Source organism: Ambystoma mexicanum, chromosome 8 (genome assembly GCF_040938575.1).
Source record: "Ambystoma mexicanum isolate Mex_15411 chromosome 8, UKY_AmexF1_1, whole genome shotgun sequence".
Lineage (NCBI taxonomy): Eukaryota > Metazoa > Chordata > Amphibia > Caudata > Ambystomatidae > Ambystoma > Ambystoma mexicanum.
Window position 1 is genome coordinate 436,223,060 of NC_090929.1, and position 18,820 is coordinate 436,241,879.

Genomic DNA, 18,820 nt, shown 5'->3' on the forward strand with positions numbered 1-18,820 from the left:
CTGTTTTCCCAAACAGGTTGTTCCCATCGAACGGCATGTCCAGGACTCTGGTCTGTACGTCTTGACGGAAGTCTGTAGCCTTGAGCCATCCACGCCGCCTAAGGCACACACCGTTGCCCAACTGGCGAAACCCAGTGTCGGCGATGTCTGTCGCAATAGTGATGGCGTGGTCCGACGCCACCTCACCCTCCTGTAGGTACCAGTTTGTACCATAGCTCCCTGTCGTAGCGGGCCACGATAGCCAAGGCGTTGGCCGCTTTAATCGTCGTCGCTGCAGACGAGATGACCCTGCGTCCCATAGCGTCCAATTTCTTTCCCTCGCCGTCCGGTGGGGAAGTCGATGTGGAGGCCGCACCCCCCCCCCCGCTTTCTTCCTGGCCGCCGCGGAGACGACGGAGTCCGGGGTAGGCTGCGCCCGGAGGCACAGGGGGGCCGCGTCCGGGACCCGGTACTTCTTCTCGTACCGGTCTCTTCTAGCTGTCCAGTAGAGGCACCGCGAGGACCGTCTTCCTCTTGGCCTCGCTGTTAGGGAGAATTCTCTGTTTAGGCTGAATTTCCCTTCCTAGTGAGTCCCCCAGCAGCTTTGCTGGATTTCTGGGGTTTAATTTTTTCTCCTGCCAAGAGTGAGACTCTTTTACCCTCACTCTTGGACATGTTGAACTGTGTTATCTTGGACAAACCTTGTGTTGAATGGGCTATGGGGTCTTTTACTCCATAGGGCCTCATGTATTTTTGTGATGTGGGTTACACAGCACCCTCTGTGCCGTGACCCAGGGGTGTCCTAGGGACTCCCCAACATAGACTCCATACCCTGGGACTGACTACTGTCTCCCAGGGCATGTAAAGTCACCAAAGACTTTGCTAGTCTTGAATCCTGAACAGAACCAGTACAAACCATCATATTGTGGACGTACTGGCTGGGGCAATTCGATTGCCCCAGGGTCTGTTAGTCGAGGGGGCACGTCTCCGTCCCCCCTGATCGAGTTTTGGCTGGTGGCAGTGGAAACTACTTTTTATATTCGACCGCGAATATTTTCCTATGGGATTTCCCATTGTTTTAGGCTAACACATTTAATTATTTATTTACGGTAGCCTTAAACATACCGCCGGTTTATATATTTATTTTTATAACTCCGGTTGGGACTTTTTGCCAAAACTTGATTCTAAAATGGCGTTGGTGTTCGCCTCTGTAACTCTGACCCAAAGTGGAGCCCTTTGTTCCACTTTTGGCGGGCTTCTCCACAGAAGCCCTCCAAAGTGGTGCCACTCTGTCTGGGGTACTTAGGAGGGGTGGAGGGGGATTTAGGCACCCTGGACTGAGTTACCTTGGTAACTCAAGTCGCACTCCGTCCTGATTGGCCCAAGTGGTGAGCCGCCCAGCTCACCACTTAGCATGTTTGAGTGACAGCTAGGCTGGGTGAATGGGGGCTTGTTGCATAAAAGCAGGGCTTTGGGGACTGGGACTTCAGAAGTCGCCACAGGACCAAGAATCCGACGAGGGAAGAGCTGAGCCGACCTGCTTCGACGACACCACCCGGTGGAGCCCTGCTGAACCGTCTCACCACTTTTTTCCCGACGACCGAGGAGAACTCTTAACGGAGTGGCTCCTTCCCTTGACTGGTGGGGACAACCAGTTTTCGCCTTCTTTCCGTTCTTTTGAGGTATCTCGTGGCCGCCTTGCCTGTGCCAAGCACCCCGGCATCCGGAATACCACACTTTACCCCCATACCGCGAAAGTCGGTACCAACCCTTTAACCGGAGGACTCCGCGGCTGGTTTCTTCCCGGGCAGTGCTACGACCTTTCTCTTCTGCTCTTCAGCGAGATATTCTTCTCCCCTGACCGACGTCGAGCCTTGCTGTCACTGCCTGGAACAACTGCCCCCGCTGGAGGATCCTTTCCGCTTAAGGTACTGTGTTCCGCCTGGCTTCCCTTGCCACCGACTGTACGGGGTAGATTTAGTCCCCGGCTTTCGAACCTGGGAGTGCCTGGGACACTTTGGCTAAACTTTCTGAGCCACTCTAAACTCTTTTTGACTCTTTGCAAGACTTTGAATCTCTAACTAACAGTGTGATCTTGGGCACATTTTCGCTCCGGCTACTCTAAGAGTGGGCCCGGCCTAGTGACTTTTGCTCACCTGTGACTTTATTCTTCTTTAAGCCTATTGCAAGTGTTCTGGACCTTAGAGTGGTGTGTCTAACCTATTTCTGCTTTTTCTCTCCCTTTCTTGGAAACTACTAGAGTGTCATCTAACGTTAAGCACTCACCTCTGTTTTAATTAAGTGGTGTTAACCTAGAGTTGTCTAGATAGGAGAAAGGATTGAATTTACTTTCATTATAACTGTGTTGAAGTGTTTTTACCACATTCGTTGCTAGAGTGTTTTTTTACTTATGTGTGTTTTTAAATAAATAACTATATTCTTTTGAAACCAAGCTCTGGTCAGTGTTTGCTTGTGCTATTGTGTTTTGGTACATATTGTGTATACTTTGCATACTGCCTAACTCTTCTTGAGAGAAGTCTGACTGCTCAGCCACAGCTACCAGGTAAATCTGGGTGGTACAGACTGCTACCAAAGGGGTTTACTGCTCTACCTGTAGTCTTAAATCTTTTGCAGTGTTCCCCAAGGGAACTGCACAGGTTTCTGCCTAACACTGGTGTACAGCGGTGGGATTTGTATTGAGTATACATTTTATTGTGCTTTAGATACCTTAGTGCAACTAACCACAAAGCTTAGCACTGAAAAAGTAAAACCTCTAACATGTCAGTTATAGAAAGCTATAGTCAAGAGTCCCTTGCAGCCAAAACTGCTGATTGTTTAAGAGTGCTCTGTAAACATAAGGATCTCCTGACTAAGGGCAAGAAAATGGAGCTGATTGAAAGATTGTTAGCTAACCAAAGTCTGGGTGATGGTTCAGAGGAGCCTACCACTCCAGCAACTGTAGATGACAGTATTGAAGTTAACATGGAGCAAAATGTTGATGATTCTGAGGAAGAGTCAGAAGAGGAGGGTGAGGCTGTTGTAACTGTCCCCCCTAGGCCTCTGCCTGCTCTACCTGCTGTACCTACTGGACCTTTACCAGGTCCCACATTTAGTCCTCAGTACTTTGAACTGGAGAAAATGAAGCTAGAATTGGAGTATAAGAAACTTAATGCTCAAACTGACAAAGAACTAAGGCTAAGGGAAATGGAGCTCAAGTATGACTTAGAAATGAAGAAATTATCTGTTGAGAATGTTTCTCTCTCTGGCTCCTCTAGAAGTTCCAGTCCTAAAAGACCCCGGATGCCTAAAGAATTGGTTGGTATGTATGAGCCTAAGTTGGATGTGTTGGATTGGTTGTCTCTGTTTGAATATAATCATGGGCTCCAGAACATCACAGGAAATGACTTACTCACCTGGTTGTTCTCTAGGCTTCCCCCTGTTGCAACTGATGTGGTAATGGAGATGGGGGAGGAGGATAGGAAGGACTATGAATGTGTGAAACTAGCTTTGATAGCTAGGTTTGGGAAGACCCCTTCCCAGTATCTTAAGAGGTTTAGGAGCCTCAAAAAGCATGATGGTACCCCTTGGGCTACCTGGGTGAATGAATGTTTGAAAAACTTAGAGGGATGGATTAAGGGTTACAAGGTGAACACTTATGAAGGTATGAAGAATTTGTTTATGTTGGAGACTATTTATGATGCCTGCTCTCCTGAGCTCAGACAACACTTGGCTGATTCCAGGGAATTAGATTCCCGGAAACTAGCTAAGGCTGCTGACTTGTGGGTTGCCAACAGGGCCACTCACAAGGATTCTGGGGTAACTCAGAAGAAGGATGGGGAAAAACAGTCTAAGAAGGACTCCAAAGAGAATTCTAATACTACAAATTCCAAAGAGGGCCCCAAACAAAACTATAAGGGTAAGCCACAAGGGAAACCAAATCAGGCTAGTGTACCTTCTGGTCCCAGACCAGAAGGAGGTCAGAACAAGCCTCCATTCCAGCGAGCCTTTGGCTCATGCTTTGTTTGTAAGGCTACTGACCATGTGAAAGGAGATCCCAGATGTAAGGGTAAACCTTCAGGGGTCCAGCTTGCCTCCTTAGCCTTCGCTCCAGAAGAGGAAGTACATATGGCAAGTGGAAACTTTCTATTACTAGCTGATGAACCCACTGGAGTCTCAGCTAGTGTTTCTTTAGTCTCTCTGGGGTTGTGGGAGCAACAGAATTTAGATGTCTATAACTCTATCCCAGATAATACTAAAGAGTATTATAAGGACAGTGTCCAGGTGAATGGTCAGGAGACTCCTGCCATTAGGGACACTGGAGCCAGCATAACTGTGGTGGATGAATCATTTTTCAAGGCAGAGGATGTTGCTAAGGCACCCAAATGCCTCACCAAGTTAGCTGGTGGGCCTGTGCAGATGTGTCCCCAGTTACCAGTTCTCATCCAATGTAATGATATGGCTGTAAAAATACCTGTCAGTGTACAATGTGAAGTGCCAGGTAGGGTTCTGTTGGGTAATGACCTCAAAGCTCTTGGAGTTGTATCTCATACCCCCAGACCTCCTAGCAAAAGGTTCCAGGAACTCACAAAACCTGCAAGGGAGAAAACCCTGAGAGGGTTATCTCAGGAGATGATGACAGAAATCACTCCTCTACCACTGGAGCAACTTACTGCAGTAACTACCAGATCAGGAGCAAAGGGGCAACCCAAGACTCCTAGGAAAAAGCCAGCAGCAAGCACTCCAGTGCTTCCAACAAGGACTTCCCCTAGGTTGTCCAAAGTTACACCTGTAACTCCACCTCCAGCTGAGGCTGAGAGGGAGGTACAACCCTGTGTGGTTGAGCTAGACTCTGAGGAAGAGCTAGAAGGAGGCCCCAACCTTATTGGAGATTTGGACCCTGAGGACCATCCTGAGCTGCAGTCTTTACTGGCAGAAGGTGGGCCTAGCAGGGCAGCTTTTCGTAAGGGGCAAAGAGAATGTCCAACTCTGGAAGGTCTCCGCCACCAGGCAGCTTCTCAAGCTGATGGGCAAGAGCCTGGGAAGTATAGGTTGCACTGGGAAGATGGCCTCTTCTACAGTGAACCCACTGAGTCTGAACCTGGAGACTACAAACGCCTTGTAGTCCCACAAGAAAACAGACAACAGTTCTTACAACTAGCCCATGAGATACCTTTGGCTGGCCACTTGAGTTTCAAGAAGACCAAGGAAAGGCTCTCACTCTACTTTTATTGGCCAAAGATGGGGGCTGAAGTAGATAGATATTGTAAGAGCTGCCATACCTGCCAGACTTCTGGTAAGGTTGGTTCCAAGAATGTGGCACCTTTAGTGCCTCTCCCAGTTGTGGGAGTCCCATTTGAGAGGGTAGGGATTGACATTGTTGGTCCCCTTGATCCTCCAACCTCCTCAGGCAACAGGTTTATCCTTGTTGTAGTAGACCATGCTACTAGATACCCTGAGGCCATTCCTATGAGGACTGTTACAGCTCCGGCTGTGGCTAAGGCCCTCCTTGGTATTTTTACCAGGGTTGGGTTTCCTAAGGAGGTAATCTCTGACAGGGGGTCAAACTTTATGTCCCACTACATGAAGGCCATGTGGAAAACCTGTGGAGTTACCTACAAGTTCTCAACCGCCTACCACCCTCAGACAAACGGGTTGGTTGAAAGGTTTAACAGAACCATGAAGAGCATGATAGGTGCTTTAGAAGAACCCCTCAAGAAAAAGTGGGACCTTCTACTGCCATGCCTTCTCTTTGCTTATAGAGAAGTCCCTCAGGAGGGAGTAGGTTATTCTCCCTTTGAGCTTCTCTATGGCCATCCAGTCAGAGGTCCATTGGCCCTGATTAAGGAGGGGTTGGAAGGTGCTCCTCCCCTCAAGCCAGTCAGAGTGACTGACTATGTGATAGGTCTCCGGAGGAGAATGTCACACATGATGGCAGAAGCAAGTGACAACTTGAAAGCTGGTCAAGCCCTGGTCAAACATTGGCACGACCAGAAGGCTAACATGGTTGAGTTTACTCAAGACCAGCTAGTTCTAGTTATGCTCCCAACAAGGCAGAGGGCCTTGCAAGACAAATGGATGGGACCCTTCAAGGTTGTGGGAAAACTTGGAGAGGTCAACTATCTGGTGGATCTGGGCAGACCCAGGGAAGCTCCTAGAGTCTTCCACACCAACCGACTAAAAGCATACATCTCCAGACCTGATGTAGGAGCCTTGCTTCTAGCTTCAGCTGCAGAGGAGGAAGAGAGTGAATCTCTCCCTGATCTCCTCAGAGGTGTACCTTTAGATGAAAAAGTTGAAGGAGTCAATCTCTCTTCAGACCTGACACCTGAGCAACAAGAGGAGTGCAAATCTATGTTAAATCAGTTTGCCTCCCTGTTCTCACTGTCACCAGGCTTGACCCCTTGGGGCCAGCACGAGATACTCACTGGTGACTGTCTGCCAGTCAAAAGCAGAGGATACAGAATGTCAGAACATATCAGAGCCCACATCAAAGGAGAGGTCAAGAAGATGCTTGATCTCGGGGTAATAGAGCCCTCTACTAGTCCATGGTCTAGCCCAGTTGTGTTAGTACCAAAGGCAGGATCCAAAGACTTGAGATTCTGTGTGGACTATAGAGCTCTAAACGCAGTCACCAAGACTGATGCCCACCCTTTGCCCAGGACAGATGAGTTGGTGGATAAACTTGGTGCAGCCAAGTACCTCAGCACATTTGACCTGACGTCAGGCTATTGGCAAATAGCCCTGACAGACCATGCCAAGGAGAAAACTGCATTTTCGACCCCAGTTGGCTTGTACCAGTTTAAGGTCATGCCTTTTGGACTAAAAAATGCACCTGCCACATTCCAAAGGATGGTGAACCAGGTTCTGGCTGGGATGGAAGATTTCTGCATGGCATACTTGGATGACATTGCAGTCTTCAGCCACTCCTGGGAAGAACATGTGAACCACCTAGGACATGTGTTGCAGGCTCTGGAACAGGCCCATTTGACAATCAAAGCCAGTAAGTGCCAGATTGGTCAAAGTAAAGTGGTCTACCTTGGACATGAGGTAGGAGGTGGAGAAATAAGGCCTTTGCCCAGCAAGATTGAGGCTGTGCAAAATTGGACAACACCAACTACTCAAACCCAAGTGAGAGCTTTTTTAGGCCTCACTGGATATTACAGGAATTTCATTGAGAACTATGGGACCATAGCTTCTCCACTGAATGTAATCTCCTCTCCCAAATTCCCTAAAAAGGTAAAATGGAATGAGGAGTGCAATCAGGCCTTTGAAAAACTGAAGAGAGCTCTTTGCCAAGCTCCAGTATTGAGAGCTCCTGACTACCACCAACCTTTCATTGTACAAACTGATGCTTCCAATGTAGGTATAGGTGCAGTTCTAAGCCAACTGGATGAGAAGGGTAGGGAGCACCCCATTTGCTTCATCAGTAGGAAACTGAAGGATCCTGAGACAAGGTGGGCAACTATCGAAAGAGAATGCTTTGCTATTGTGTGGGCACTGAAGAAGTTTAGGCCATACTTGTATGGTTCTACTTTTGTTATTCAGACTGACCACCAACCCTTGAGATGGTTAATGCAAATGAAAGGGGAAAATCCAAAACTATTGAGATGGTCAATCTGCCTGCAAGGGTTTGATTTCACCATTGAGCACAGGTCAGGGTGTCACCATCAAAATGCTGATGGACTCTCTAGGATGTATATCATCGACTAGAGGTATGAGGTTCATCCAGGAGTGGATTAAATCCTCCTGTCCCTTAGTCTGGGGGGGGCGAGTGTTAGGGAGAATTCTCTGTTTAGGCTGAATTTCCCTTCCTAGTGAGTCCCCCAGCAGCTTTGCTGGATTTCTGGGGTTTAATTTTTTCTCCTGCCAAGAGTGAGACTCTTTTACCCTCACTCTTGGACATGTTGAACTGTGTTATCTTGGACAAACCTTGTGTTGAATGGGCTATGGGGTCTTTTACTCCATAGGGCCTCATGTATTTTTGTGATGTGGGTTACACAGCACCCTCTGTGCCGTGACCCAGGGGTGTCCTAGGGACTCCCCAACATAGACTCCATACCCTGGGACTGACTACTGTCTCCCAGGGCATGTAAAGTCACCAAAGACTTTGCTAGTCTTGAATCCTGAACAGAACCAGTACAAACCATCATATTGTGGACGTACTGGCTGGGGCAATTCGATTGCCCCAGGGTCTGTTAGTCGAGGGGGCACGTCTCCGTCCCCCCTGATCGAGTTTTGGCTGGTGGCAGTGGAAACTACTTTTTATATTCGACCGCGAATATTTTCCTATGGGATTTCCCATTGTTTTAGGCTAACACATTTAATTATTTATTTACGGTAGCCTTAAACATACCGCCGGTTTATATATTTATTTTTATAACTCCGGTTGGGACTTTTTGCCAAAACTTGATTCTAAAATGGCGTTGGTGTTCGCCTCTGTAACTCTGACCCAAAGTGGAGCCCTTTGTTCCACTTTTGGCGGGCTTCTCCACAGAAGCCCTCCAAAGTGGTGCCACTCTGTCTGGGGTACTTAGGAGGGGTGGAGGGGGATTTAGGCACCCTGGACTGAGTTACCTTGGTAACTCAAGTCGCACTCCGTCCTGATTGGCCCAAGTGGTGAGCCGCCCGGCTCACCACTTAGCATGTTTGAGTGACAGCTAGGCTGGGTGAATGGGGGCTTGTTGCATAAAAGCAGGGCTTTGGGGACTGGGACTTCAGAAGTCGCCACAGGACCAAGAATCCGACGAGGGAAGAGCTGAGCCGACCTGCTTCGACGACACCACCCGGTGGAGCCCTGCTGAACCGTCTCACCACTTTTTTCCCGACGACCGAGGAGAACTCTTAACGGAGTGGCTCCTTCCCTTGACTGGTGGGGACAACCAGTTTTCGCCTTCTTTCCGTTCTTTTGAGGTATCTCGTGGCCGCCTTGCCTGTGCCAAGCACCCCGGCATCCGGAATACCACACTTTACCCCCATACCGCGAAAGTCGGTACCAACCCTTTAACCGGAGGACTCCGCGGCTGGTTTCTTCCCGGGCAGTGCTACGACCTTTCTCTTCTGCTCTTCAGCGAGATATTCTTCTCCCCTGACCGACGTCGAGCCTTGCTGTCACTGCCTGGAACAACTGCCCCCGCTGGAGGATCCTTTCCGCTTAAGGTACTGTGTTCCGCCTGGCTTCCCTTGCCACCGACTGTACGGGGTAGATTTAGTCCCCGGCTTTCGAACCTGGGAGTGCCTGGGACACTTTGGCTAAACTTTCTGAGCCACTCTAAACTCTTTTTGACTCTTTGCAAGACTTTGAATCTCTAACTAACAGTGTGATCTTGGGCACATTTTCGCTCCGGCTACTCTAAGAGTGGGCCCGGCCTAGTGACTTTTGCTCACCTGTGACTTTATTCTTCTTTAAGCCTATTGCAAGTGTTCTGGACCTTAGAGTGGTGTGTCTAACCTATTTCTGCTTTTTCTCTCCCTTTCTTGGAAACTACTAGAGTGTCATCTAACGTTAAGCACTCACCTCTGTTTTAATTAAGTGGTGTTAACCTAGAGTTGTCTAGATAGGAGAAAGGATTGAATTTACTTTCATTATAACTGTGTTGAAGTGTTTTTACCACATTCGTTGCTAGAGTGTTTTTTTACTTATGTGTGTTTTTAAATAAATAACTATATTCTTTTGAAACCAAGCTCTGGTCAGTGTTTGCTTGTGCTATTGTGTTTTGGTACATATTGTGTATACTTTGCATACTGCCTAACTCTTCTTGAGAGAAGTCTGACTGCTCAGCCACAGCTACCAGGTAAATCTGGGTGGTACAGACTGCTACCAAAGGGGTTTACTGCTCTACCTGTAGTCTTAAATCTTTTGCAGTGTTCCCCAAGGGAACTGCACAGGTTTCTGCCTAACACTCGCGCCGTTGATAAAGGAATCCTTCCTTTTTCTTCTCCTCAGGGCAGAGTTGGAAAAGCTCGGATGCCCTGGCGATCATGGAGTGGAACGATCCAATCTCGTCGGGCGGAGAAGCCCTGGTGGGAGGTGACGACGGTAGATCCTAGTCGTATACCTCGTTGTCCGTACCCGTCGCTGCCGTGTCAGTCCCCGTATCATCCCCTCGGGTGGACGGGGAGGAGGGCTGGACGGGGCGCGACGGCTGAAAAGGAGGTGGAGGGTGAATCCTTCTTTTCTTGGGCGGGGCAACACCCGAAGGTCCCGGTTCAGGATCCCCCGACGGGAGAGGTTCCTCCGCCGGCAACGGTAGTCTCGTCCTTATCTCTGAGCATAAGGACTGTATAGCCAACAAAATGGCCGCCGAGTTGTCTCGCAGCGCTGGCAGAGGGGAGTCCAACGGGCGATCAGGGGCCCCGTCGGCACCCTCGACGATGTCGTCGTCACCTGCGTCGGGATCCATCCCGACGGGCCGGTCTTCATCCACGCCAAGGCCGTGGCTTAAGACCTCGATCAGCTCTTCCTCCGAGGTTGAAGCCGAATCTACGACGACGCCCTGCCCCCCCCCTTTTTCTTCCCCGCCGGGGATTTCACGGGGGTCCTATCGATGGGCACAAAAGAGGACTCCCTCCGAGGTGGCAGGGAGACTCTGAGCCCCGAGATCGCCACCACTGGTGTAGCCTCCACAGGCTGAGCCAGGGCCGCCGCGACAGTATCGACAGAGGGCTTGGCCGGATGGATTAAGGCCTTCACCACCTTAGGTGCGCTCACCGCCTTATCCTTGAGGGGGGGGGGGACACTGCCTCGCTCCCCCTCCGATGGGGCCTTCGAGCTCGACCGGGGCCTCTCCAGGAGCTTCGCCGGGTGCTCGCCCTTCCTCTTACCCGACCCAGAGCGTTGGCTCGTGGCTGAAGGTGCCGGGGAGGGTGCGCCCTGCCTGGCGCCCGTAGAGCCCGACCGTTCGGCACTCCCGGTGCCAGCGGACTCGCGGTGCTTGGCCTTGTGTTGGACCCCCGTCGCCGGGGCGTCCTCAAAGGTTTTAGAAGACCGCTCGGATTTCTTCCTCTTCTTCTCGCCTGACGGGCTCTTCCCTTCCAGCCAGTTGGCGAGGTGTTGATGGCGGTCCTTCATGGTCCGCTCCGACATATCGCCGCAAAACGCACAGTCCTTCTCCACGTGCGTTTTGTCCTCATGTAAGCAGTAGAGAGAAAAGGAGTGTTCGTCCTCCTTAAAGACGTTCTGCAGCTGGCATCCAGGGCAGACCCTGAACAGCTTTCCGGGCGTCGAGCTTCCCTTCTCCTGGGCCATGTCCGGGCCTGAGAAGCTTCTGGAGTCCTCCAAAAACGTAGCTCGACGAAATCTTCACCCTTGAGGGGCGCAGACGAATCCGACACGGGTCCCCGTTGATCGGATGGAGAGTCGGTGGAGCTTGAGGCTCTTTTGACCGAAAAAAACGAAGTTTTTGAGAAAAAACTTGAAAAAATAGCACTAACGCTCGAGAGCAATAGCACGAGGATCCCAACACATGAACGTGCGGTAAAAATCTGAAGATGGCTGCCAGAGGCGGTGCTTAGGTAGAGGGCAGTCATTGGCTGTGGTCAGTGTGACGCAGAGACCAGTGATTGGTTATTACTACGAAAGACAGATCAGAAACGAAACTGATACTGGTTTTTTCTTTACCGAGGATTCCCAGCCTGACGACGGGGAATATTCATGAGCATGTGAATCCATGCCAGACCCCATGCTGGAGAATTGTGTTTCTGACACTTTTGTGAGCCTCACTAAAAGTCCAACTGGACTGTGTGGACTTGTGGAATGTTAGAGAGAATTTTTCATTTTGAAAATCTTACCCTTTCTGCCCTGAGCCTCCCAGAACTATTGCTGGACTCACAGATTTCTTTCATTGACTTGGAAGGGAGTGAGATGCGTTTATCTCACGCTCCTCCTGCATTCACCCTTGTTTTGGGGACATTGCACCCTCTTTTAAATGTTCCATTGAGGCAAAAGACCTCTCCCCTTAGATTTGGCATTTATGCTTTTCCAATGGCAGCACCCTTCACCTTATCTGGTGTGCTGACAGTGTTCCTTTTCGCAACTGGATAAGCCATAGGGCTATCAGTGCAGACGTAATCACCTCCTTTTTATGACTTGTGTTTTTAACTTTGCAGCATAAGCCATCTTACATGAAATATTGTGGGGACAGTGTGCCCGAATTTATTTGTCCTAAATAGCATTTTTGTTACTTTCAGACATCCTCGAAACAGGCTGGTGGCAGGCATTACCTTTTTTTCTCTTTTTGCGGGTACACTATCACTAGTTGCCCTTTTAGCCACAGCAATGAACTTAAGAGGACCACATACTCAAAATGGCCTCTCTGTGTGGTTTAATTCCTGTTCAAGATGGCCTGTCCTTTGTTGACCGCCCTACCTTTCTTGGTGGGGGAGGGTCCCCTTTCTTCATGCACTTTAGCAAGCTTTTTATATAAAGCTTGTAAAGGCTCTTCTTTGTGTGTGAGCTGGCAGGAAGCTAAGGGGCAGGGGCTATCTGCCCCAAACCACATTCTTGCATGAGCATGGATGTTGCCAGGCATATTCTGGGAGGCTCAGTGTTCCCTATTGGACCGCCACCTCCAAGTTTGAATGTTGCAAGTGTCTTATTGGATTTCCTCCAGAAACCAAGTCGACCAATGGAGCTGAGAAGACCACCAGAAGACAACCAAGGGATGCTGAGGGACTACTCTAGAAACCAGCATTGGATCAGCCAGTATCACTGCATTACGTACCTAAACCTCCTAATCAACAGAGAACCCCTTCGCGAGGCACCTTCCTCGGCCTGACTGGTGGGACCAACAAGTCACCTGTCCTGCTTGAGATACTTCGCCTGTGCTTTGTCGTCTGAGCGTGCAAGGACGCATTTTCTCTTTAAGGACTGGATCCAGCTGTTCATCGTTTCAAGGACTTCCAGCTGGCCAAACAGCTGGAATGCAATGTGGGCATCTTCGAGGATGTGCTGGGCTGAGGCTGTGCTGGGGCACAGGAAATCTGCTACGCTGTTCTCCACCAGGACACAAGCCTGCTGAACGTGCCTGGGGTCAATGCAAGACATGCATCCATGAAGTCATCAATGAGGGTCAACCTCAAGTCCTTATTTCACGTGTTGCATCTGCTCTGCACTAACTAACTTCAGTACTCTACCTGCACTAGCTTCCCTCAGGAACTTTTTGGGACACCTAAAAGGCTACCAGACCCTTGGTAATGGCTAGAGCTGGACTTTCAAACTTTTACTAAATGGTGCAGAGTGCCTTATTATAAGGTCTATGTGTATGTGTGCATAACATCTTTTCTCCCTACTTTGGTGAATGCATTTATTGTGTGAATAACTGCTTGTGATTCTTAAGTAGTGTGTAACCCAGAGTGGGTTACCTAACTGAAATGTATGTATCTATATATACAAAACAAAGTTGTGCTTGTTTGTGGGTTTGTATGTGATGTTGATCTTGGGGACCAAACTCCTCATGAACAGTGAGGACTGGCATCATTAATTTTGCATGGGATATTCTTTATTTCATTGCCAAATGAATGCAACTATTTCTAGCTCGATCGTCACATTAGTCACATAGAAGAACTCAGCGAGTAGCCAAAGCACTAATCACACACTTCTACCTCCTCAAACACACCACCCAAACAACATACACTTATAACAAACTAACCTGAACACTGGACCTTACCCATACAGACACAAAATAAGCCAGTGCACACAACCTTAAACACCTGCCAATCTACCCATAAAACACATACACACCCCAAAATGACAAACCGCCTCACAGAAAATGCCCAAGGCATTGGACCTTACCCATATGGATACAACAAGCCAGTGCGCACAGCCCACCATCTGCAAGCCAACACACACAGACACCAGTTTCTCTTGGTTCTGGACCTATCCTATCATTCTTCCCCACCTAACCAACCATGTCCTGTTTCTTGCTGGTATTGGTGCGCGGTATAAATCAACATAACATATTAACATAACAGGGGCAGAGCTATCTGTGGAACCACAAATCTGGCCCACCTCGCACCCATCTTATTAACACCAATTAGAAGGTAACGTGCAGGTACCCACTTCCATTCTGCAACTGTGCCCCACATAGACTCACTGAGTTGTGAACTGTATTGGCCAGCCATCTCTCACATCAAGATAACTATTAGTGAGCAATATCTTACAACTAGGTAGACTATACTCTGTGCTAGCTAGTCCAGATAAAATTGCATTTATGAGCCAGCATCACAATTAGACAGAATTGTGAAGATTAGCTTGCGTCATATCTAGACGGAACTGTAATACTAGATTGCATCAAATCTAGACAGAATTGTGAAGATTCCAGTCCCGTCCCCCCCTGCACCTAAATGGGCAGGAGCAAGGGGAAAAAAGGTAGAAGCAGTGTGTTGAAAGGCAGGAGTTACAGAATGATCAGAGGTGATCCAGGTCTCTGTTAAACAGAGAAAATGAAAATGAGAACAGAGAAAAAGATCAAGAATAGTGTGTGATTTATTACAGATAGAACAAGCATTTAGAAGACAAAAGTGGAATTGTGGAAGAGCATCAAAGGAAATAGAAGGGCAGGACAAGTTGGAGAGATTACGTGGATGGGCCGAAGATAGCACTGTAGAAGTGCGGTAAATTGTCCTAGATGACATAGGACAAGACATAAGGGGAAAAAGAAAAAGAAAAAGAAAGAAAACAGCAAATGACTAGTCGCCACAGACAGTAATAAATAATGTTAGTCAAAGCCTTTCAAGGGGGTCCCTGTATAATAGGGCGCCCATGGCTACAGAAGACCAAGGGACTCCTTGAAATAGCAGTCACGTGGAAACACAGACTGCGCCAGTCACCAAACACATGAGGCAGGATAAGATGTAAAAACCTGCTACAGAGGGGATAAATGGTGATGGAATGGCCACAAAAAGTCAACTTGGCGGTGCAGAAATTATGGCACAAGGTGGACTTACTGTAAAAACGCCTGCTACAGTTTTTGAAATATTTGCAAGGAACTTGGGGTTGGTCACCCCGAGTTACCTGTGGGAACTCAGACGTGGACTCCCTGATTACTGTGCTCAGAGAGGCACAGCTCCACCTCACTGATGAGGTCCAACAGGCTAAAACACGTATATGGGGTTGCTGTTGGTACTCTTGTTCAGAAGGGAATTGCCATAGCATTTCGGTGCTGGACTGCCTAGGATTAATTTTTGACGATTAAAAGGGGGCCCAGCAATTTAAAGAACTTCAACGGTGGTGCCTGAATAACAGGGGGCGAGGAAATATTCTTGTTCCTACCTTCATAGGGTTAAACAGGCATAAATTCCTTACCCTACTTCTCCCTTGCCTGGACAGGTTTGGTGATAAAGCTTCATCCCCTGGGCTTCACTTGGCTGGATTGCGAGAAGGTCTAAGAACTTTTCTTCTGTGGTTTTCCACCATTGAAACCCTTAAAAACTGTCTGCTGGCTTTGCCAACTCTTGTCCAGTGACTCTAGCACATTTGGCCCCCTCTTTTCTAGTTAGGGAAGGTGTTTCTTTTAAGTTGTAGTACGTTACATTTTAATGATGGCTCCGACTTCTTTTCTACACATTATTTCTCTAACTAATGGTTACTTACCTGGCTCTTCTTATTCACTTGCTTTGCTATTCTCAGTATTCTGAAACTGATTTAACTATTTTAAAATTAAAGTGTTCGTGCTCTTAGGAGAGAACATCAAAGTGAATGTGCATATAATAGCAGTGAATGTTTTATTGTGTTACTTACCTGTGGTTTTTCATTAATAAGAATTTGAGGCCTGAATAAATAACTATTTATATACAGTCTGCTTAACTTGTACTACTAAGAGTGTTCTGTGTGTGCTTAACTGAACCCGCCACCAATCTTACACTTCCTACGTCTAAGCCTGGCTGCTCAGTCACACTACCCAGATAGAGTTTGGCAAGACAGTTGGTCACCAGAACAAGGTTGCCTCAGAATCTGTCCACGGGGCGATTCTGAAAATCCATATGAATACTGGATATGTCAAAACTACTGTTCCTAGCCAATGTGGCCAAATAGGAGTTAAAAAAGGCAAAAACTGCGGGAATATCAGCAAAGATCGCCTTCAGCACTCTGTAGGCCTGCTTTGTCCTTTTTGCTGAACACAGAACCAGGAAAGCGCAATAGTGGCAGGCCAAAGCCTAAATACCCTTGCACAAAGGGGCTGGCTAAACGCCAGCCTGCCAATCACTAAAAGGGGCTGAGGGTCAGATGACCAAACATACTCAGTAAGTGGGACTGCCACTCAGCCTTAGTCACCCAACAGAGGAATTGAGTGAGAGGGATAGTCCTGATACCAATACTGGCTTAAACCAGCTAGGAACAATATGGAGGCTGCCCTTGTGGGCTCACAAAGATTCTAAGTGGGCAGAACAACCACCTCGGCCTACCTTGAGATCACCTAGACAAAGAAAAGCCTTGAAACACAAAATGCGTGAAAGCAAGATTTTTAAAAAAACATTGCTACTCCAATGGCTATTAAAATGGTAGATTGGACTGCCAATGTGGTAAAATGGCTTGCACCCATGGTATAGCTCCCACCAACCTACTCCCTAGCCTGTGTAGAGTGATGAAATCACTCTAGGGCAAAATGTGGAGCCTGGGAGGCACCCATGGGACTGGACAACTTAAGGACAATGCAATACCATATGCCTTATATAAAGTTAAAAAAAGGCCAATTATAGGGGGACTTCGGAATGACACCCAAAAGGTGACCCTAGAACCTGCAAAATAAGAATTCTGGCTTAAAAGAGCTTATTTGAACTGAAAGATCTGCATGCGTAACTTTTTTCTAGAGACAGAATGACTAACTGTACCTTTGTGTCAACCTTAATTCTCAGGGGTAGAAGGCTAAGTGTTGATGCTTTGTCCACCTTACTAACCTTTAAGAGAGGTTTGGCTGTTTCTAGGTATGAATCTTGGATAAAAAGGGGGGCTCCTGCAGCTATTCGACAGATCATTGTTGGAACCAAGACTTCTACGAGGAAGAGCAGCCCGCGGACGACCAGTGAATGACTCCAGCAGCTGACTAGCACCGGTAAAGACCTGTTCCTCTGTTTGATCTTGGAAAACCTGTGTTGATGCTTTAACACTTAGATCGGTGGGAACAACCAGTCTACGCCCCTGCTCGAGGATCCACATCTGGAGGCCTTCAGCAGGTCCCTGTTCCACCCAGTGGACTGACCAGCTCCTTTTTGGGCTAGCTCACTTCAGACACTGATATTTTGAGCAGAGCCTTGGGACATGCAAGATATTAAGCTTATGCCATAAATCACCTGCCCTTGCACTAAAAGGGAACCTGTACTGTGGCTGCTTCTGTGTTCACCGCTGGAACATCGCCTGTCACCACCTGACCATAGTGACCTTTGCTGGATCTCATCTTCGTGTCCCTGGAGTGTACCCTGACGATCTCTACCACATCATTCTTTTGCCTGGCTTCGTTTGGGTCTTCAACTGGAAGCTGTCCGGAACCGAATCCTAACCAACACAACCGACCAAAAGTACATCTGGTGAAACAAAGTATCTCTTCTGTCTAGACATCTAGACAACCCTTGCGAAAGGAACCAAGACAGAAGAACAAACCTGTAAAAGTCTGGAACCTCCACAAGTGATATCCAGTAAGAACAATAAGCATAAAAATACAAATAGTTATTAGGCCTCTGGTTTACACACGAAGCAGATAAAAATACTAGGCAAATATCGTCACATAAAACCATTATAAAAACATATGACAATGCATTACTTACCGTAAAAGCATTTCTGATGGTTGCATCTGCTTAGATTCACATGCTGTGCATAGGTCCGACATCCAGTGGTCACTGCGGAGTATTGCATTTTGTTTTTCGTAGTCGAAAAGGGGACGTCGACAAGGCGTGTCTGTAACACTATCCCTATAGTGACGTGCGTTGTACCCACAATCCCTCACGCGTCGAGGTCCCTCTGTTTGTATTTTTCTGCCCTGAGGGAGCCTTTTAGCCGTGAGTGAGTACAGAAAAGAGAGAAATATATATAAAAGGATGTCTATGTTCCTTCCATCCGAGCGGGGAGGAAGGGTGGGCGCATGTGAATCTAAGCAGATACAACCATCAGAAATGCTTTTACGGTAAGTAATGCATTGTCTTCTGATGTTTGTTAATCTGCTTAGAATCACATGCTGTGCATAGACTAGCGAGCAGTACCCGGAGTTGGCGGTGGGTTATGAGAAGGAACAGTAGAGAAAAGATGTCTTAATACTGCCTGCCCAACCTGGGAATCAGATCTAGAGTGTGCATCTAGACAGTAGTGTTTTGTAAATGTGTGCACAGAACTCCAGGTTGCCGCTTTGCAGATGGACTCAAGGGGAACATTTGCAATGAATGCTATGGAAGCCCCCGTGCCTCGAGTGGAATGTGCTCTTGGCTTGAAGGGTAGTTCTCTCTTAGCAAGAGTGTAACAGAGAGTGATGCATTGAACAATCCATCTAGATATAGTGGATTTTGAGACCGCATCTCCTTCTCTTCCTGCTGCCACCGAGACAAAGAAACTGATTAGTCTTTCTCAGTGGTCTGGTTCTTTCCATGTAGAACATGACAGCTCTGCGTACATCTAGTGTATGCAGACTTTTTTCTCCCGAGCTGGAAGGGTTTTGAAAGAACGTTGGTAGTTCTATAGTTTGGTTTACATGAAATTTCGAGATGAATTTAGGTGCAAACCTTGGGTGTGTGCGTAGAACCACCTTATCTTTGTGAACTGTTACGAAGGGGTCTAGTACAGAAAGAGCCTGTAGTTCACTTACTCTCCTAATGGAGGTGATAGCTATTAGGAAAGCAGTCTTAAGGGTGATATCTTTAA

The 18,820-nt window shown here is 47.9% G+C and overlaps 1 protein-coding gene across 25 annotated transcripts in view; it reads right to left on the reverse strand.

Moving 5' to 3' along the window:
- KIF1B (kinesin family member 1B) overlaps positions 1–18,820 on the reverse strand; it is a 2,119,562-nt gene that overhangs the window by 1,595,141 nt on the left and 505,601 nt on the right. The gene's annotated exons all lie outside the window — the stretch shown is intronic.